Source organism: Miscanthus floridulus, chromosome 13 (genome assembly GCF_019320115.1).
Source record: "Miscanthus floridulus cultivar M001 chromosome 13, ASM1932011v1, whole genome shotgun sequence".
Lineage (NCBI taxonomy): Eukaryota > Viridiplantae > Streptophyta > Magnoliopsida > Poales > Poaceae > Miscanthus > Miscanthus floridulus.
Window position 1 is genome coordinate 3,641,541 of NC_089592.1, and position 8,370 is coordinate 3,649,910.

Here is an 8,370-nt window from a genome sequence, read left to right on the forward strand (position 1 = left end):
ACTAAAACTAACTCTCTCGGTCCATGGCGAGCACCGACGCCTAGGACTACTAGCGACTCCACCTTACCCGATCCCACGGCACACACCGACGCCAAAGATCGAACTCTGTTGCATCCAAAACTAAGCTATTTCCGTTCACGACGCGCACTGACGCCAGGGCTTGTTTCAAAACTAAAAACTTCCTCGCCCGATCCCCGGCGCGCACCGACGTCGGGAATAATAAGTTCTGTCTCAGTCCAATCCCCGCGCTTAAAAACACCTCGGCTGCACAACGACGGCATGGTTAAACAAAATTACGTCTTAAAACTCAAAACATGCGCACCCACAGACACCACACAAAGAACCCCCCAGCCGGTTCCACCCGAACCACCCGGGGGCTCGGGGGCTACACCCACAGGTGCGCTCGCGCGCACCCGCCAGCAAAACGAAAAAAATCCCCCAAACGATTCGGCTTGAATCGCCCAAGGGCTCGGGGGCTCCTGTCGGGTTCATAAACCCGGGGTCCCTCGAGGACCGGCTTCCACGCCTGGGCTCGGCCCAGGAGAACAACATGTAGTTCATGGGCCGGCCCAAAAATCTAAAAACACAGCGGGCCGGAGGGGTAGTCCGGTCGCCGACCGGAGGGACTACCTTAAAGAAGCATGTGCCCGTTCGTCAACTTCTTCGACCCACCTCTCTGACCGGAGCACTCGCTTTAGGCACCAGCCGTCTCAAGTAGTCTCTCCAATCGGAAGGCCTAGCCCAAAACGCTGCTTCCGACTCCGACCCTGCAACCGGGGCTCGTGAGAACCCTGCTCACCACTCTTCTTCGACCGACGCACTGAGAGCCGACTGGGGCCATCCGACCGGGGACACCCCGCTCGGAAGGAACCAGAAGACGTGCGGAGAAAGGCAAGGCATGGCTCACAAGTCAAAACCATTGTACCAGGGACCATACCCTGCACGAAACAGTGCTCTGCAGCCACCCTGACACAAAGTATTGTAGGAGCCGCTAGAAACTCCCATATGGTAAGCCCCCCCTCCACGTGTCTCTAGACATCGATCACGGTATGGGCTCCAGGATTTGCCATACCGAGTGAACATAGCGCGGCTCCTCACATGCCACTAGGCATCAAGAAGTGTTTTGCAGGTACCGGTGTCATCCTTCCGGAAGAAGATAGCTCGACCACCCGTGCACATCTGACATCCTACATCGGCATCGACAGTATTGGGGGGCGTCAACCATTATCCAGTTTTTATCACCGTAGGCAGCAAGGCTTAGAAACATCCATACTCTCTCCCTATCACCTGTAAAGTCATCCCTTCATCTATAAAAGGGGATGCGCTCCCTCCAACAAGAGGAGATCGACTTCTTCAAGCTCAGACTCACTAGATCGACATCAACGCTCCCAACCGTAGGACCACCAAGTTCCGACCACAACCCTTCCGGTCGGAGCCAACCGAACCTCTTATACACCCCCTCCTTTCTCCTTCTCGTTTGTAACCCCACTATAGACTTCGAGCATCTGGGCTCAGGAATAAAGTCACCGACCGACCCCGACTGGATGTAGGGCACGTTGCCTGAACCAATATAAATCCTGTGTCATTGAGTGCTAGGCCACCTCCGATCACAACGTGCAGCAAAAACTACAAATATTTACTAGTTGGTCACTTTCTGCACCGACAGGACCCCTGCCTCTCCTTATATACTCTGGAGGGGCAGGGTTACAAGTAAAATATCCTATTTGGTACTATACAATAGCTTGCGGTGCACGCCGAGCAGCATCATGCATGCCTTGATCTTGTGGGCTAGGCCACCTCTGATAGTACGGCCCATGTCTTATCTTGTAGATACCGGGGGCCATACCCCCACACCTTTCAATTTCGAGATGAGTCTCTCTTCTTGGGGCGAGTGTTGGCCGTGGATTTTTGTCTTTATTTCCCTACTGGTCTTACTAAGGCCTAGTGCATTTTCAATGGCTCTCATATAATCCCAAAGTGTTTTGATTTTTCCTTCTTTTTCTTCTTCTTTCATTAAATATCTTCACACCAGTCAATGCGGTTGCTTACCGATGCACGTATAAGACACAGAAGCGGGAAATCTCTTCCATTTTCTAAAAAAATGCAAGTCGCTTAGGATAGTACCATAGTATACACGCTATGACAATTTGAGTGTTTTTTTAAAAGGTATATTACTTAAAATAGAGAAGATACCATATTATTTTAAATAGAAAGTATTTTTCATAATATATCTATTTGATGCAATAAATCTTATCAATCTGTATAACAATATTTATACTAGCTACACGTGTGCGCGCACGCCAAGTTGAGCGCGCATAGAATGTAGCTCTACCGGCTAGGGCTAGGAAGGTCATGAGTGGTGCAATCCCAATAAATGTTTTTTTTGCAACTCCAAGCTAAGTGAGAGTAAGGATGAAAATGGTCGAACTCGGTCGGAAAACTCCTCAACCGTTTTCTACTTTTACATTTGAAATACGAAAGCGAAAGCGAAAGCGGACAAGCCGGACACGAAAACGAACACGAACTTACGGAATATCTAGAATTTCGAAAATGAACCAATTCGAGCGGAATTATGTCGAACACGGTCGGTATGCGAAAATTCAATACGAAATACCGACCCACAGTGCATAGCATTAAACAAGTGTACGACCAAATAAATAACAAGTTCACAACTAACAAGTGCATAATCTAGTTCAAGTGCATAGCATTAAACAAGTGCACAACCAAATACATAATAAGAGAGACGAGGTTGGGCGCCGTCTATAAGAGAGGGCAGCTAGCCACCAGTAGAAAAAACACAGTTGCGTGGTGAGCAGCCTGTAATTGGGCTGTATGACCTGTGCAGTTGGCCAAATTCGGTTTAAACCGAATTTTGAATTCGGAATATTTCAAATTAAAAGTAGAAAAGTAGAAAACGGTCGAAAAATGTGTAAACCGTTTTCTACTTTTACATTCGAAATACGAAACATCTCAAATGCGAAAACGAAAACGGTAAAGTCGGACAAGAAAATGCGGATTCGGTCGGATTAAATATAGAAAACGATGCGGTTCGGTTCGGGATATTTCCGTTCCGTTTTCATCCTTAAGTGAGAGATGACGAACCAATAAATATTTTTGCAGCTCCAAACTAAGTGAGGGATAACGAACCAATGGATAATAAATGAATTTGAAATAGGCTTATTTATGAGCTTCGGAATGTTACGGAATGTCAAATTCTAAGTTAAGTAGCCTAATTCATTAAGTAGATTTCAATTCCTTCAAAATGAAGGATCCAAACGGCTCCTGATAGAAAAGGCCAAGTTTAAAAAGTGTTTTTATTATAAATCTAAATTTAAGAAGTTTGGATACATAGAATCCTAAAACGATCTAAATTTGGGATCTTTTGGGATCACGTAAGTACAATAATAACCCAAACAAGAGAAGGTGGGATCTTTTGGGATCGCGTGAGTACAATAAGAGTTAAATGCATGGGTGGTCTATCAACTTATGCTTTTATTTTACTTAGGTCCATCAACTGGTTTTTGGTCCATAATCTTTGTTAAGTGGCGTATTCCTAGCCATACCCCTTTATTTTAATTTTTTAACCGACGTGGTTATCCATCGTGGCATCCAGGTTGGATTGTAACCCCCAACAAACTCCATCTGCTCGCGCACAGAAAACACACATTTGCTTTGCTTTGCTTCGCTTCGTCATCGATCCTCACTCCTCGCTCCTCAGGCCGCCGACCAGCCATGACGACACCACCGTCACCAGCAGCAACACCGAAGCAGCAGCAACATGGCCTCGCCGCTGTTGCGGCTGAGGTGCGCGCCCAACGTGGCATCGCGCTCCTGCTTGTCGACATGAACCTCACCTGATTTGCCAAGCAGGCCGTCACCACGACCTTCCTAGGCCGCCTCGGCGACCTCCAGCTGGCCGCCGGCACGCTCGGCTACAGCTTCGCCAACGTCACCGGCTTCGCCGTCCTCAATGGCCTCTACAGCGCCATGGAGCCCATCTACGGCCAGGCGCACGGCACCGACAATGTCGCCCTACTACGTGGGACGCTGCTCAGGGCCACGCTCATGCTCCTCGCCGCCTCCGTACCCATCGCTCTCCTCTAGACGCGCGTCGATGCCGTCCTGCTGCGGTTCGGCCAGCAGCCCGACATCGCGGACACACCCAGGACCTACGTGCTCTGCCTCCTCCCGGACCTCGTCGTCACCTCCGTGCTCAACCCGCTCAAGGCCTACCTCAGCGTGCAGGAGGTGACGCTGCCCACGCTGTTCGCCGCTGCTCTGGCGCTGGTGCTCCACATCCCGCTCACCGTGTTGCTCTCCGCCAGGATGGGCGTCTGGGGCGTGGCCGCGGCTGTCTGGCTCAGCGACCTCGCCCTGGCGCTCATGCTCGCCGCCTACGTGCTCGCCCACGAGCTCCGCCAGCCAACCAAGCCGCAGCAGCAGCAGCAGACGAAGCCAGCAACGGCGGACGACTAGCTGCTGCTCCTCCGTCTGGCCGTCCCCTGCTGCCTCAACACCTGCCTCGAGTGGTGGTCCTACGAGATCCTGGTGCTCCTCACGGGGTGCCTCCCCGACGCGCGCAACATGGTGGGCGTGGTCGCCGTCACGCTCAACTTCGACTACCTGCTGTTCGCGGCCATGATGTCGTTGTCCGTCTGCGCGTCGGTGTGCGTCTCCAACGAGCTGGGCGCCGGGGACGCCGCCCTGGCACGCCGCGCCGCAAGGGTGTCCATCGCGAGCGGCTTGGCGGCGGCCTGCTCATGCTGGCGGCGCGCCGGCCGTGGGGGCGCATATACACCCGCAGCTCGGAGGTGCAGGACGGCGTGGGGCGGGCCATGAAGGTGATGGCGCTGCTGGAGGTGGTCAACTTCCTGCTCAACATTTGCGGCGACATCGTACGGGGCATGGCGCGCCCGCTGCTGGGCATGTACGCCGTTGTGGGCGGCTTCTACGTGGTGGCGCTGCCGGTGGGCGTGGCGCTCGGCTTCAAGGCCCGCCTGGGGCTGGAAGAACTCCTGGCCAGCTTCCTGGTGGGCGCCGCCGTCAGCCTGGCGGTGCTAGTGACGGTCATCTTGTGCATGGACTGGGCGGCCGACACTCTCCCGCCAAATCCAACCTGGACGCCACGATGGACAACCACGTTGGTTAAAAAATTGAAACAAAGGAGTATGGGCTAGGAATACGCCACTAACAAAGATTATGGACCCAAAAACCCACTTTCAGAGTTGATGGACCTAAGTAAAATTAGAGCGCAAGTTGATAGACCACCCATGCATTTAACTCGTACAATAATAACCCAGACAAGAGAAGGTGAAAGGAACCAACCAAGAAGAGGTGTTTCCCTTTAATTTCACACAGTAGGAGCACATGAGTTGTTTGGTGGCAGCCTAACATCCAGCTTTCCAATCCAGTCTTTCTCCCTAACCTCTTTCCTCTCCTGGATAAGCATCCACACATTAGCCTCTTTATAAGCATGAGGCTAGAGGCGGCTTCGATTGGAGTGGTGGTGATTGATGCATATCCAATCATCCAACAAATGCAATGCAATGGCATGCACGATGGCATTTCAGAAATTAAAGGTCGGCAATGACTTGGCACTTGGCAGGTGCTTTGGCCCTTTTTCGGGTGGATAGATGTGCAGAGAAGCCGTGTCATCAGTGCAAGTGCAATGTGCAACCCGGCCAACAGCTGCTCTGAATAATCGTCGTCATGCATGGGGGCGGCGTGCGATTTGCAGATGCTGAAAGGAAGCAGCGTTTTGTTTGGTGCAGCAACACTCACAACCTATGGTGGTGTTCGCTGGTCTGAACCCATTCAGTCAGCCGGCTGGTTTCAGTCACGCGCGTACTGTTCATCAAACCAGTTAAACAGCATTTTTCTCTCACAACAAACCAGCTGGAACAGTGTTTTTCAACCAAGTTTTATATCAGCGAAACAGAAAAGAAAAGGAAACTGATGCATGCATGGAATCAGCAGGACAGGAGACCAGGCGAGAAAAAGTGCCTGGCAAAGCTGAAAGCACCAACAAGGTTAGTGAATGGACCATTTGGGCTTGGTTGATGACCAAGCTGAGGCCGGCCTGCCGCTACTCTGTATGGTACCAAAAACTCTCCAACAGTTGCTAAACAAATAATTAGTGCGGCTTGCAACCGGTTCGACGGAAGGCCTCAATACACTCGCACGAAGCTAGAGAAACGGCCCGTTTGTTAGGGCTTTCTATAAACTTTTAGATCTCAGTTTTTTGACATACGAAATGCCAAAAGGCTGTTTGCCTTTCGAGAAGTCCAAAAGCTAGTAATCGAAAAATGACAAAAAGCTCAAACAAACAAGTCCTAATAAAGATAGGCAAAATGTAGAGAGAAGACAAAGACACCCGTATTTTTATGAGTACTCCTGTGTTTCATAATGACATCCGCTCGTAACTTTTAAAGAATATAATAGTTACTTTGCATTATCTTCTATAATGATAAGGATGAATAGTTTAGATATAAATGTAGAAGATTATTTTAAAGTATGTTTCGTAATGACAAATATGAATAATTAGATGTGGATTTAAGGTGTTATTTTAAATAATTAAGTTCCAAAAACAAAAATCAAACGATATACTAATCATGTAATTTGTGTGGGTCACCTCCCTGCTAATTATGTGAAAACACACACCCTGTTAAATATGTGAAAACACACTTTTAACCACTAAATGTAAGCTAGGATTTAATCTCGAGGGGAAAGACCAGGACCTCTCGTGTACGTAAGCCTGGGCATTCGGTTCCTCAGTTATTCGTGAAATTCGGTTCCTATAAAATGAGAACTGATCAGTTCCAAAAAAAAATTATAAATCAAGTATTTCGGTTTTTGGTTCGGTTCTGGTTCTAACTAAACTAGCCGAATTTTTTCAAGCAGAGTTTAATACAACAAAAAAAGTATAGATTTTAAAACAAATTTAAGCAACACTACCTCTATATTAGATAATAATAATTGATAAGAGAACAATAGCAATATAGTAACACAAATATATAATAATTCAATACGAGACATCACAAATAAATTGAACATGGTATTATAAAATACAAGTAAGTGAATTACAATTTATGTATTTCGGTTCTTTAGGTTCTCTAATAGTAGGAACCGAAATTTACTCGGTTCTTTCGGTTCCTCACAATCCGGAACCGAATAAGGAACCAAATATTTCGGTTTCAGTTTCGATTATTTTGTTTTGGTTTTCGGTTCTCGGTTAAAAATGTCCAGGCTTTTGTGTATGCACACGTACTTGAGATGCAAATTTAAAAGATTTTTTTTCTCAGACTTGGTCTCACACGCACGTTGCTATTGATCCCCTCGGTGTGTCATGATCTACGAGCCTATGACTAATAATAATAATGTGACGATGACGTACAACTTGAGTCTTTCAAGTCGCGCTAGATATTTTGCCCTTCATGTCATCATGTGTGTTTGATAACTTCAAAAGTGGAACCAGCACTGATCGGTGCTGGTGCTGGTTTGGGTTGGCTGGTGCTGGTTTTCTGTGAGAGAAAAACACTGTTGACTGATTGAATAAGCCTGGCTGAAACCAACAAGCGAACAGGGCGAACTAGAAGAGATGGTGATTGGGTGACCATCGTCAAGGTTCATGGCACTTTTGCACAAAGGCTCTTGAACTTTCTATAAGTTAGAGTATATTCCTCAATGATTAATTAGAGTATATTGACTTCGGCATAACCAAAAAAAAAAACTGTTGTCATAGTTACTTTGAAGAGAGAAATAAATAAGCCTTTGGCTGACGCCACAGTCAAATTATATAGGTTCAGCAAATATGTAGCGTTGAGTGCAATAGGAAAATAATGATGTATATATAAAACTCAAAGACTTTGCAGAGAAAATAATGTATGCGTATGAACTTTTCTCCCGTTGTGACGTATGAGTAGTTTTGCTAGTTAATCTAAAAAAATGACAAATCGAAAAGATAGTGCAAGAAGTCTTTGAGCTGCACGAACAAGGAACAAATTGCCCAAAACTGATAGCTCATCTGAATTGGTTTCGATGCCCCCGAACAGGTCCTAGTCTTTAGTCTTTACCCCTGACACAAAAATTCTAGCATAATAAGGACAATACAGTCACTCATGTGTGCATTCAGTGGTCAGAAGTGTGTTCCACATAATTAGCAAGGTATGTGTTTTCACATATTAGTAAGATGACCCACACAAATTACACGATTAGTATATCGTTTGGATTTTTTTTATCTTAGATTGCACTATGACATGAAGAATAATTTAAAATAATCCTCTATATATGTCATTACGAAAGATAAAGCAAGTAACTCCTATATTTTTTAAAAATAGTTACCCACATATGTTATTATGAGATATAGGATAC

At 47.0% G+C, this 8,370-nt stretch overlaps 1 pseudogene; it reads left to right on the forward strand.

Moving 5' to 3' along the window:
• Positions 1–3,711: 3,711 nt before the first annotated feature.
• On the forward strand, positions 3,712–5,189 carry LOC136499046 (protein DETOXIFICATION 56-like; annotated as a pseudogene).
• The last annotated feature ends 3,181 nt before the right edge of the window (positions 5,190–8,370 follow it).